Source organism: Siphateles boraxobius, unplaced genomic scaffold, assembly GCF_051911475.1.
Source record: "Siphateles boraxobius isolate OS27281-9 unplaced genomic scaffold, OSU_SipBor_1 2, whole genome shotgun sequence".
Taxonomy (NCBI): domain Eukaryota; kingdom Metazoa; phylum Chordata; class Actinopteri; order Cypriniformes; family Leuciscidae; genus Siphateles; species Siphateles boraxobius.
Genome location: NW_027508810.1, coordinates 3,971,639 through 3,983,652, shown reverse-complemented (window position 1 = coordinate 3,983,652; position 12,014 = coordinate 3,971,639).

The window sequence follows — 12,014 nt, the reverse complement described above, 5'->3', positions numbered from 1 at the left end:
CATGCAAATTTGTGTATCTTGTATTAGAGTATTTAAAATGTTTGCTGTAAGTACAATTCTCTCATACTGACCACTGGATGTTCAACATGGCACCTCATGGCAAAGAACTCAATAAGGATTTGAGAATTAGAATTGTTGCTCTCCACAAAGATTGCCTTGGCTATAAGAAGATTGGTAACACCCTGAAACCTTTTCTGCTGATGTTCACGCTGCAAAATCTTCATATTTCCACAGCAAGATCAACAGCGCCTCTAACATACAAACACTTTTCAAGACATTTAACTCTCTCCTCTGTCATCCTCCACCATCACCCACCTCCTCTTTAACTGCTGATGACTTTGCTAACTTCTTCACCAACAAAACAACCTCTATCAGCAGTCAGTTCTCAACTCCACACACACAGGACCCCAAACCATCCTCTCCCACTACCAGAAGCCTTCTCTTTACCTTCTCTCCACTAACCAAGGAAGAAGTATCTAAACTTCTCCTCTCCAGTCATCCTACCACCTGCCCTCTAGACCCCATCGCCTCACACCTTCTACAAGCCATCTCTCCAACACTTCAACCAGCTCTCACACACATCATCAACTCATCCCTCCACACTGGCATTTTCCCTACAGCATTCAAGCAGGCTCGGGTAACTCCACTGCTTAAAAAAACAACATTAGACACATCACTTTTAGAGAATTACAGACCTGTCTCTCTCCTACCATTCATTGCGAAAACACTTGAATGAGTTGCTTTCAACCAAGTGTCATCTTTCCTGTCTCTGACCAACCAGCTAGATGTCAACCAATCTGGCTTCAAGAAAGGCCATTCAACCGAGACTGCACTACTGTCAATCACAGAAGCCCTGCGGATCACAAAAGCTGCTTCCAAATCTTCAGTTCTCATTCTGCTGGATCTTTCTGCTGCCTTCGACACTGTGAATCAACGGATCCTTCTGTCCACCCTCTCATCACTGGGCATCAAAGGAACTTCCCTCCACTGGTTTGAGTCCTATCTCACAGGTAGGTCCTTCAGGGTTACATGGAGAGGCGAGGTATCCAAAACACATCAACTGAACACAGGGGTTCCTCAGGGTTCAGTTCTTGGACCGCTCCTCTTCTCCATCTACACCTCATTATTGGGACCCATCATACAGGCACATGGTTTCTCTTACCATTGCTATGCTGATAACACCCAGCTCTGCCTCTCATTTCAACCAGATGATCCCACAGTAGCTGCAGGAATCTCAAGCTGCCTGGCGGACATCTCGGCATGGATGAAGGAACATCACCTGCAGCTCAACCTGGCAAAGACTGAGCTTCTTGTCCTCCCAATCCGACTCTACAGCACGACTTCACTATCCAGCTAGAGTCATCCTCAATCAGCAAATCAAGGTCGGTCAGAAATCTTGGAGTAATATTTGATGACCAGCTGACCTTCACAGACCACATTACAAAGACAGCTCGATCTTGCAGGTTTGCAATGTATAACATCAGGAAGATCAGGCCTTTCCTAACTGAGCATGCAAAACAACTTCTCGTCCAGGCCCTGGTTATTTCTAGGCTTGATTACTGCAATGCTCCTTTAGCTGGACTTCCATCATGTGTTACTAAACTTCTACAAATGATCCAGAATGCTGCAGCCCGCCTTGTCTTCAACGAGCCCAAAAGGGCTCACGTCACTCCTCTGTTCATCTCACTGCGTGGCTACCACTAGCTGCTCGCATCAAATTCAAAGCTTTGACGCTTGCTTACAGATCTACCACAGACTCAGCTCCGTCCTACTTTCACTCCCTACTACAAGTCTACGTCCCTACCAGAAGCCTACGATCGGCCAAGGAGCGACGGCTCGTGGTGCCATCACAGCGAGGCACTAAATCACTCTCCAGAACATTCTCATTAACGGTTCCATGCTGGTGGAATGATCTCCCTACCCTCGTCCGTAATGCAGAATCCCTGACAGCATTCAAAAGACAACTGAAAACTCATCTCTTCCGTGAGTACTTAACATAAAAAATAAAAATAAAAATAAAAAATTCTTCTCTTTTAAATCTTTCCTTCCCTTTTTAATCTTCCCTTGTCTGGCTTTTGCTACTCTGAGCAATGCCTGAACTTTGTATTTTTAGCACTTCTTGCGTCGTTTTTCCCTCTTCGCGATGACTCGCTTGCTTTAGTCCTCAGATGTAAGTCGCTTTGGATAAAAGCGTCTGTTAAATGACTAAATGTAAATGTAAATGAAACTGAGTTACATTACAGGCCAGGGTCATACAGAGGTTTTCCAAGACGGGTTCCACTCGTAACAGGCCTCGCACGGGTCAGTCACAGAAGTCGAGTCCTCATGCTGTGTGTCAGGTGCAGAAGCTGGCTTCAAAAAACAGACGAATGATCGTGACAGCATTGCTTTAGAGGTTGCAGAAGAGGAAGGTCAGCTTGTCAGTGCTCAGACAATACGCCTCACACTGCAACAAGTCGGTTTGCATGGCCGTCGTCCCAGAAGGAAGCCTCTTCTGAAGCTGGCTCACAAGAAAGCTCAGATGGTGTCCAGCATGTGTGGCAATGCACTGGTGAGGAGTACCAAGAAAATTGTGTCTTGCCTACAGTCGAGCATGATGTTGGTAGCATCATGGTCTGGGGCTGCATGAGTGCTGCTGGTACTGGGGAGCTGCGCTTCATTGAGGGAAACATGGAGTCCAAACATGTACTCCAACATACAGAAGCAGAACATGATGCCCTCCCTTCAGAAACTGGGCCGAACGGCATGATTACCCCAAACACACCACCAAGATGACTGAAGGTGATGGAGTGGCCAAGTATGCCTCCAGACCTGAACCCTATTGAGCACCTGTGATGATCCTCAAGCTGAAGGTGGAGAAGCGACATGTGTCTAACATCCATCAGCTCCGTGATGTTTTTATGGAGGAGTGGAAGAGGATCCCAGCAATAACCTGTGTAGCTCTGGTGAACTCTATGCCCAGGAGGATTAAGGCAGTGCTAGATAACAATGGTGCTCACACAAAATATTGACACTTTGGACACAGTTTTGACATGCTCACTTAAGATGTACTCACTTTTGTTTCCAGCTATTTTGACAATAATGTCTGTGTGTTGAGTTATTTTCAGAGGACAGTAAATATAAACTGCTATACAAGCAGCACATTGACTCTGAAATATATCCAAGTTTAATCTCTGTAGTATTGTCCCTTGAGAAGATAAAATGTTTGCTGAAACGTGAAGGGTGTACTCACTTTTGTGAGTTACTGTATCTCACTTAAAATGCGCAAATTCATGAATGGATGAATAAATCTAAAGTATAGCTGCAATCAAATCTTGACATGGTCTGGTGTCTTTGAATATTAAAGTGCAAAAAGACTGCTATATAAATTCATAATTGGCTTGATCTGCGCGTCTCTGTGAAATAGCTGGGCCGTCTCATTTACATCCTCAAGTACGCATAACGTTCATTGTGTTTTCAACATCTGCCATCTCACAATATGAGGACATGAATACATGAACATCTTCAGAGCTACTATGAGAGAAAGCTTAATTAACATTTCGTCATTTTATCTGAGAATACACTTCTAAAACTCAATGGTCACTACAACAAGAAATTATGACAGAAATATATTACTTTTGTACAATAGAATGTTCTTCTCAAAATAATAAAATATCAATACAAATTATTTAAGGAATAAATTTAGTAAAACTCTGTTGTGCCTCACTTTGCCTAAACATAAAGGATGAAAGTTGTTAATTGTTCATTTTTTTACATTTTAAAACATTAATTGCATTTTTTAAGTTTTATGCATTAATTTTATTACCACCATTTTATATTTTTTCACTTTTTTAAATTATTAAATCATAAAACACAGAATCCAGTAAAATTAATACAGACAAAATTGAATTTCTGAATAAGATACATATTATTCTAAAAAAAGTTTAATTCAGTCACGATTTGGTTTTGTTTCAGGTCTGTCATGTGATCCCCTGTTCTAGTCATGTGATACTGTTGTCATTGCTTCATTGTTCACAGGTGTCTCTTGTCTAGTACTGTGTATTTAAGCCCTCATATTTGCCATGTGTCTTTGTCAAGTATTGTTACCTGTAACTAATGTTTGTAAGTCTATCTCCAAGTTTTTGTCTTGAGTTTCATGCCATGCATTTGTTTTGTTTGATTTTATTTTGAATTAAACTTAGGTTCTTCAACCTTGCCTTCAGTGGACTCATTGTTACAAATACATTTTTAATTATACAAATAAGTTGTAAATCTAATCCACAATCAATTATTAAATGTAATAAACTATTAATATTTAAACTAACTGGATTCAAGTTTGTTATAATAAAGCATTTGTTCAACCAAACAAACCTGTTTTCACCCATTTAACGGTCATTGGAACTGATAATAATAATAATAGTAACCTATAATAATAATAGTTGTTTAAAACCATATATCATGAAACGTGATATTGTATGAGACGATTACAAGCGAGAAATTATTATTATAGTAATTCATTATTCGCTTATGTATCTATTATGTATCTCTATTTTGTTGTAGATCATTAAACTATTACCCTGCCTCAGAAACCTGTCCAAAATCAGGCTTATAGGTAACACTTTATTTTACAGTCTCCTTGTTACATATGTTACATGTACTTACCATAGTAATAACAGTAAATTATGCATAATTACATGGAACTAACCCTCAACCAAATCCTAATCCTACCCTAACCCTATAGTTGTCATGTTTCTATGTGTTGAGTTCTGTTTTGTGATCTTGGTTTCCCCTGTCTTTGTGATTTTGGTTCAGTCCTGTTAGTTTTCCCGCTCCTCGTTTGTGTTCAGTTTCTTCACCTGTGTTCTGTTAATTATCCCATTAGTCCCAGTTCTTTTAAGTCTTGTGTTTTCCCTCAGTGTTTGTTGGTCGTCGTCAATGTATGGTTGTGTTTACCCTGAAGTCCTGGAGTTTATTTTGTTCTTGTATGTTCCTGAAGTTAATTTTGTAAATAAATCAACTACTTTGAAGTTCCTGCATCCTCATCTTCAGCTACCTGCACACAACCTGACAGAACGACCAACCAATAAAAAAAAAGATTAAAAAAAAGAAAAGATGAGCCAAAGGAGGAAGAACAAGAAGGTGAGCCCCATTGAAACAGGCTTTACCTAGATCTGTATGAGGATGTGACGTTGGGGGAGGAGGAACTGAAAAGGAGTTTCTGGGGTGGTCTGAAGGACCCGATTGCCCAGATACTTCTGGTGAAGGACCTCAATATGTCCTTTTTGGAGTTTGTGGATCACACACTGTGGGCGTGTGGATCCGACTATCTCGTGGAAGATCTCCCACTCCAGCCAGTTCCAAGTCCGGTATGCCCTGAGCCCATCGCCTGCCCGCCAGCGCCTGAGCCCATCGCCTGCCCGCCAGCGCCTGAGCCCATCGCCTGCCCGCCAGCGCCTGAGCCCATCGCCTGCCCGCCAGCGCCTGAGCCGGAGCCTGCCCGCCAGCGCCTGAGCCCATCCCCTGCCAGCAAGAGCCAGAGCCAGTCTTCGAGCAAGAGCCAGTGTCTGCTGTCCCTGAGCCGGAGCCAGTGTCTGCTGTCCCTGAGCCGGAGCCAGTGTCTGCTGTCCCTGAGCCGGAGCCAGTGTCTGCTGTCCCTGAGCCGGAGCCAGTGTCTGCTGTCCCTGAGCCGGAGCCAGTGTCTGCTGTCCCTGAGCCGGAGCCAGTGTCTGCTGTCCCTGAGCCGGAGCCAGTGTCTGCTGTCCCTGAGCCGGAGCCAGTGTCTGCTGTCCCTGAGCCGGAGCCAGTGTCTGCTGTCCCTGAGCCGGAGCCAGTGTCTGCTGTCCCTGAGCCGGAGCCAGTGTCTGCTGTCCCTGAGCCGGAGCCAGTGTCTGCTGTCCCTGAGCCGGAGCCAGTGTCTGCTGTCCCTGAGCCGGAGCCAGTGTCTGCTGTCCCTGAGCCGGAGCCAGTGTCTGCTGTCCCTGAGCCGGAGCCAGTGTCTGCTGTCCCTGAGCCGGAGCCAGTGTCTGCTGTCCCTGAGCCGGAGCCAGTGTCTGCTGTCCCTGAGCCGGAGCCAGTGTCTGCTGTCCCTGAGCCGGAGCCAGTGTCTGCTGTCCCTGAGCCGGAGCCAGTGTCTGCTGTCCCTGAGCCGGAGCCAGTGTCTGCTGTCCCTGAGCCGGAGCCAGTGTCTGCTGTCCCTGAGCCGGAGCCAGTGTCTGCTGTCCCTGAGCCGGAGCCAGTGTCTGCTGTCCCTGAGCCGGAGCCAGTGTCTGCTGTCCCTGAGCCGGAGCCAGTGTCTGCTGTCCCTGAGCCGGAGCCAGTGTCTGCTGTCCCTGAGCCGGAGCCAGTGTCTGCTGTCCCTGAGCCGGAGCCAGTGTCTGCTGTCCCTGAGCCGGAGCCAGTGTCTGCTGTCCCTGAGCCGGAGCCAGTGTCTGCTGTCCCTGAGCCGGAGCCAGTGTCTGCTGTCCCTGAGCCGGAGCCAGTGTCTGCTGTCCCTGAGCCGGAGCCAGTGTCTGCTGTCCCTGAGCCGGAGCCAGTGTCTGCTGTCCCTGAGCCGGAGCCAGTGTCTGCTGTCCCTGAGCCGGAGCCAGTGTCTGCTGTCCCTGAGCCGGAGCCAGTGTCTGCTGTCCCTGAGCCGGAGCCAGTGTCTGCTGTCCCTGAGCCGGAGCCAGTGTCTGCTGTCCCTGAGCCGGAGCCAGTGTCTGCTGTCCCTGAGCCGGAGCCAGTGTCTGCTGTCCCTGAGCCGGAGCCAGTGTCTGCTGTCCCTGAGCCGGAGCCAGTGTCTGCTGTCCCTGAGCCGGAGCCAGTGTCTGCTGTCCCTGAGCCGGAGCCAGTGTCTGCTGTCCCTGAGCCGGAGCCAGTGTCTGCTGTCCCTGAGCCGGAGCCAGTGTCTGCTGTCCCTGAGCCGGAGCCAGTGTCTGCTGTCCCTGAGCCGGAGCCAGTGTCTGCTGTCCCTGAGCCGGAGCCAGTGTCTGCTGTCCCTGAGCCGGAGCCAGTGTCTGCTGTCCCTGAGCCGGAGCCAGTGTCTGCTGTCCCTGAGCCGGAGCCAGTGTCTGCTGTCCCTGAGCCGGAGCCAGTGTCTGCTGTCCCTGAGCCGGAGCCAGTGTCTGCTGTCCCTGAGCCGGAGCCAGTGTCTGCTGTCCCTGAGCCGGAGCCAGTGTCTGCTGTCCCTGAGCCGGAGCCAGTGTCTGCTGTTCCAATGTTTGTTTCTGTTTTTGTGTCTGTCCTTGTGGCCGCTACTGTTCTAGTGGCTACTGAGCCTGAGCCGGTGTCTGTTCCAGTTCCTGGGCCGGTGTCTGTTCCTGGACGCCCGAGGGTCCGACAGCTCCCGCCCTGGACGCCCGAGGGTCCGACAGCTCCCGCCCTGGCAACGCCCACAGCCTGCTCCGACAGCTCCCGCCCTGGCAACGCCCACAGCCTGCTCCGCCATGCCCACGTCCGCAGCCTGTTCCACCCCGCTTCCCCGAGCTACCAGCTCCGCCCTGGAGGGTTCCCGCTCCTGTGCAACCACGCCCTCGTCAGCCTCCAGGGTGCCCACCCCTTTGAATGTTATATGGCGCGAGGGCGCGCCTTCAGGGAGGGGAAAGGTACTGTCATGTTTCTATGTGTTGAGTGCTGTTTTGTGATCTTGGTTTCCCCTGTCTTTGTGATTTTGGTTCAGTCCTGTTAGTTTTCCCGCTCCTCGTTTGTGTTCAGTTTCTTCACCTGTGTTCTGTTAATTATCCCATTAGTCCCAGTTCTTTTAAGCCTTGTGTTTTCCCTCAGTGTTTGTTGGTCGTCGTCAATGTATGGTTGTGTTTACCCTGAAGTCCTGGAGTTTATTTTGTTCTTGTATGTTCTTGAAGTTAATTTTGTAAATAAATCAACTACTTAAAGTTCCTGCATCCTCGTCTTCAGCTACCTGCACACAACCTGACAATAGTAAGTACATGTAGTTACTTAATATTACTCAGTACTTAAATATATAATTACACTGTAACAATGACACCTTTAAATAAAGTGTAACCTTTATTATATATTAATCAAGTATATATATATGTTTGTTTGTTTTCATTCGGTTTATTCGTTCGATAATACTTTGATGTATCTGCCTTTTTAGGTGCTGGTTCTTCCCTTTTTGCCCATCTCTCCTCTGCAAATATCACATTTTTCATTGGTCTTGCCAGATTGTTCTCTGGAAATAGGTTCTTACAAATGTGTCCCATTCACCTCTCTTGAATGGAAGAATACAACCTATTTTAATTTTGGGATGAATTATTTATTTAAATGACTATAATTGTGTAGCCCAGAAGGGGGCAATATTGATGTGTTACTGAAATTGACTTCCAAAAGTAACTCACATGTGCAATCTTAACTGTTCCTGTAGATAAACCATGGCATAATATTGCAGTATCTACACAGAGTTTAGAAAACTATTACACTTAGCAGTAGCCATAAAACTTCTGGAAAAGCACAGAAAACATGTCATTATAATAACAGCTGCCATTACCAAAACATTACACACTTTTTAACTCCACCTAATTACATACAATCGAGAAATAGAGGCATTATGTACTTAAATCATCTTAAAATATAGAGCTTTGTTAAATTTACACCCTGGTGAAAAAAAAAAGAAAAATGCTAAGAATACTTGTGTGCTAAATTGGACCAACTTCAAGTATACTTCAAGTATTTTTTTTTTACTTTTTTACTTTTTAAATTATAACTATGCAACCGTCTACTACAGTATTGCATCAGAAAGTGCAGTGTTGTCTCACTGACGAAAAATTCGATTCATTCATTGCTATAGGAGAGGGTGAATTTTATTTTGTTAAATCTTAACAACTTGTTAAATCATCTTAATTGACAACATGTATGTTAGACCCTATACCGACTTGAGTGCTGAAAGAGATGTTTCCAGAGGTCATAGATCATCTTCTTAATATCATTGATTCATCTTTGTCATTAGGATATGTACCAAAAACGTTTAAGCTGGCTATGATTAAACCGCTTGTTAAAAAACTGCAACTTGATCCAACAGAATTAGCCAATTACAGGCCAATCTCGAATCAACCTTTTCTGTCAAAGATACTAGAAAAGGCAGTATCATCACAACTATGTTCCTTTTTTAAAAGAAATTGTATCTGCGAGGATTTTCAATCAATCATTTAGACCGTATCATAGTGCTGAGACTGCTCTCATTAGAGTCACAAATGATTTGCTCTTATCCGATCGTGGTTGTATCTCTCGATTAGTGTTATTCGATCTTAGTGCTGCATTTGACACTATCGACCACAACATTCTTTTAAATATAGACTTGAAAATTATATTGGCATTAGTGGAATTGCACTAGCATGGTTTAAATCATACTTATCAGACAGTTATCAGTTTGTAGCAGTAAATGAAGAGATGTCTTATCGATCACAAGTTCAGTATGGTGTACCACAAGGCTCAGTATTAGGACCGTTGCTGTTCACTCTGTACATGCTACCATTAGGAGATATCATTAGGAAGCATGGCATTAGTTTTCACTGTTATGCTGATGATACTCAGCTCTATATTTATTCACACCCTGACGAAACGCACCAATCCACAAAATTAAAGGATTGCATAGCTGATGTAAAAAACTGGATGACTTGTAAATAAGTATTTCCTACTTAATTCTGAAAACACAGAGATTCTTATTATTGGACAAAAAACTTCCAATAATACGTCCTCACGTAATAACCTAGAATACTGTCTAACACTTGATGGCTGCTCTGTTAAGTCTTCGTCGGTTAGGAACCTGGGTGTGCTCTTTGATACCAATCTTTCATTTGAAAGTCACGGGTCTAGTATCTGTAAAACCACATTTTTTCATCTTAAAAATATATATAAATTACGTCATAAGCTCTCAATTAAAAATGTGGAACAATTACTTAATGCGTTCATGACATCAAGGCTAGATTATTGTAATGCTACTATGGGTGGTTGCCCTGCTCGCATTCTAAACAAATTACAGCTGGTCCAAAACGCAGCCATTAGAGTTCTTACCAGAACCAGTAAGTATGACCATATTAGCCCAGTTCTGTCAACACAGCATTGGGTCCCTATTAAACATCGTATCAATTTTAAAATATTGCTGATTACTTTCAAAGCACTAAATGGTTTAGCTCCCCAGAACAATCTTCCTAACATGGTCCGAGAAGCAGACACAGTCTGTCAGTTCAAATCTAGACTAAAACACATCTCTTTTGCTTAGCATACACATAACACATTACAGACTTCTATAATTCAATGTTAGACTGATTAGTTTAGATCAGCCGGAACCGGGAACACTTCCCATAAATCCTGATGTACTTGGTACATCATAAGAAGGATGGCTTCTACGCTAATATTAGTCTCTCTGTTTATCCCGAGGTTTACCGCAGTCTGCGGGATCCAGGCCGTATCCAGATCTGATGAAGGACCATCGCATGGACACGGCGACAACGCAACCCTGAAGTGCCAGCCTCATCAACACTGTGAAGGCTTCATGGACACCTCAACAAACTCGTCTCCATACCAGCGTGATGACTAACCAGATGGAACCGGATAAATTATGTGAAAGTTCTGATCCAATCTGATTCTGACCTATAATGCTGCCTAAATCATAATCATACACTGTTCGTTCGTTGGCCAAAGGAGAACTGCCCCCCCCCCCGACTGAGCCTGGGTTCTCCTGAGGTTTTTCTCCATTCTGTCACTGAAGGAGTTTTGGTTCCTTGCCACTGTTGCCTTTTTTCACCTTTCTTCGCCTTTGTCGCCATTGGCTTTTGGCTTGCTCAGTTGGGGACATTTGATTTTATATTTAACAATATGTCAAATACAGATTGTTTCAAAGCAGCTTTACAGAGATAACAGGAAAATAATGTTGTAAATATTATTACAACATGATTTTCCTGTTATCTCTGTAAAGCTGCTTTGAAACAATCTGTACTGTAAAAGCGCTATATAAATAAAAGTGACTTGACTATACTTAGTATACTTTAAGTATTTGCCTGTGTAGGGACTAATTTTATATGCTTGATTGGTGATGTTAAAGAGTACTTTATTTGTGTAACATTTCTTTAGTTGTGTTACAAGTACATTAAAAATGCATTATGAGTGTCTATGAAACCTACAAGCAATACACCATAAGTATATATATATATAATTTTTATTTTAAAAAAATATTTTGGGGTGTTTTCGCCTTTTATTAGGAAAGGACAGTAGCTAGACAGACTTTTTTCACTAGGGCAGACATTTAGGCAAATACCAAAACTAATATTATCAATAAATCAAAATTTGAGACAATACTATAGAACAACCACAACAACCATCAGAATCAACAAGATTAAAATCTCCGTAAAAAATACCTTCTACACAGTAAATACTGTAGTATCATCCACAGAGTGACACACAAACTCACTGCCAGTAAATCAATAAAGAGAAGATCTCTTGATAACAGACAATGGTTTCTGGAAAATAGTCTGCAAAACACTTTCGGTATGCATAAAATCGCAAACATACAACTAGTCTAGTATAAAATCATACACACAACAAACAGGGTAACAATTTGAAGGGATATTTCACCTAAAAATGAAAACTCTGTCATTATTTACTCACCCTAATGTCATTCCAAACTCGTAAGACTTCAGAACACAAATGAAGATCTTTTTAATGAAATCTGAGAGCTTTATATTTCTCCATAGACAGCTATGCAACTGACATTTTGGCGCTTCAAAAAGTTCATAACGAGATCGTAAAACGAATCCATATGAATTGAGTCTCTTCAGGAAATTTAGACTAAACCACTCAATCACTTTATATGATGAACAGATTTAATTTAGGCTTTTATTACCGGAAGCCAGTGATTATATTTTATAAAGTTATAAATATGGATACTTTTCTTCCAAAAATCCATTGCTTCGCTTCAGAAGGCCTTATATGTTTTATATAATTCCGATTTTGGTTGGGTGAAAGAAGAAAGTCATATACACCTAGGATGGCTTTAAGATGAGTAAATTATTTATGGGATATATTTTTTTTTTTTTTGGTGA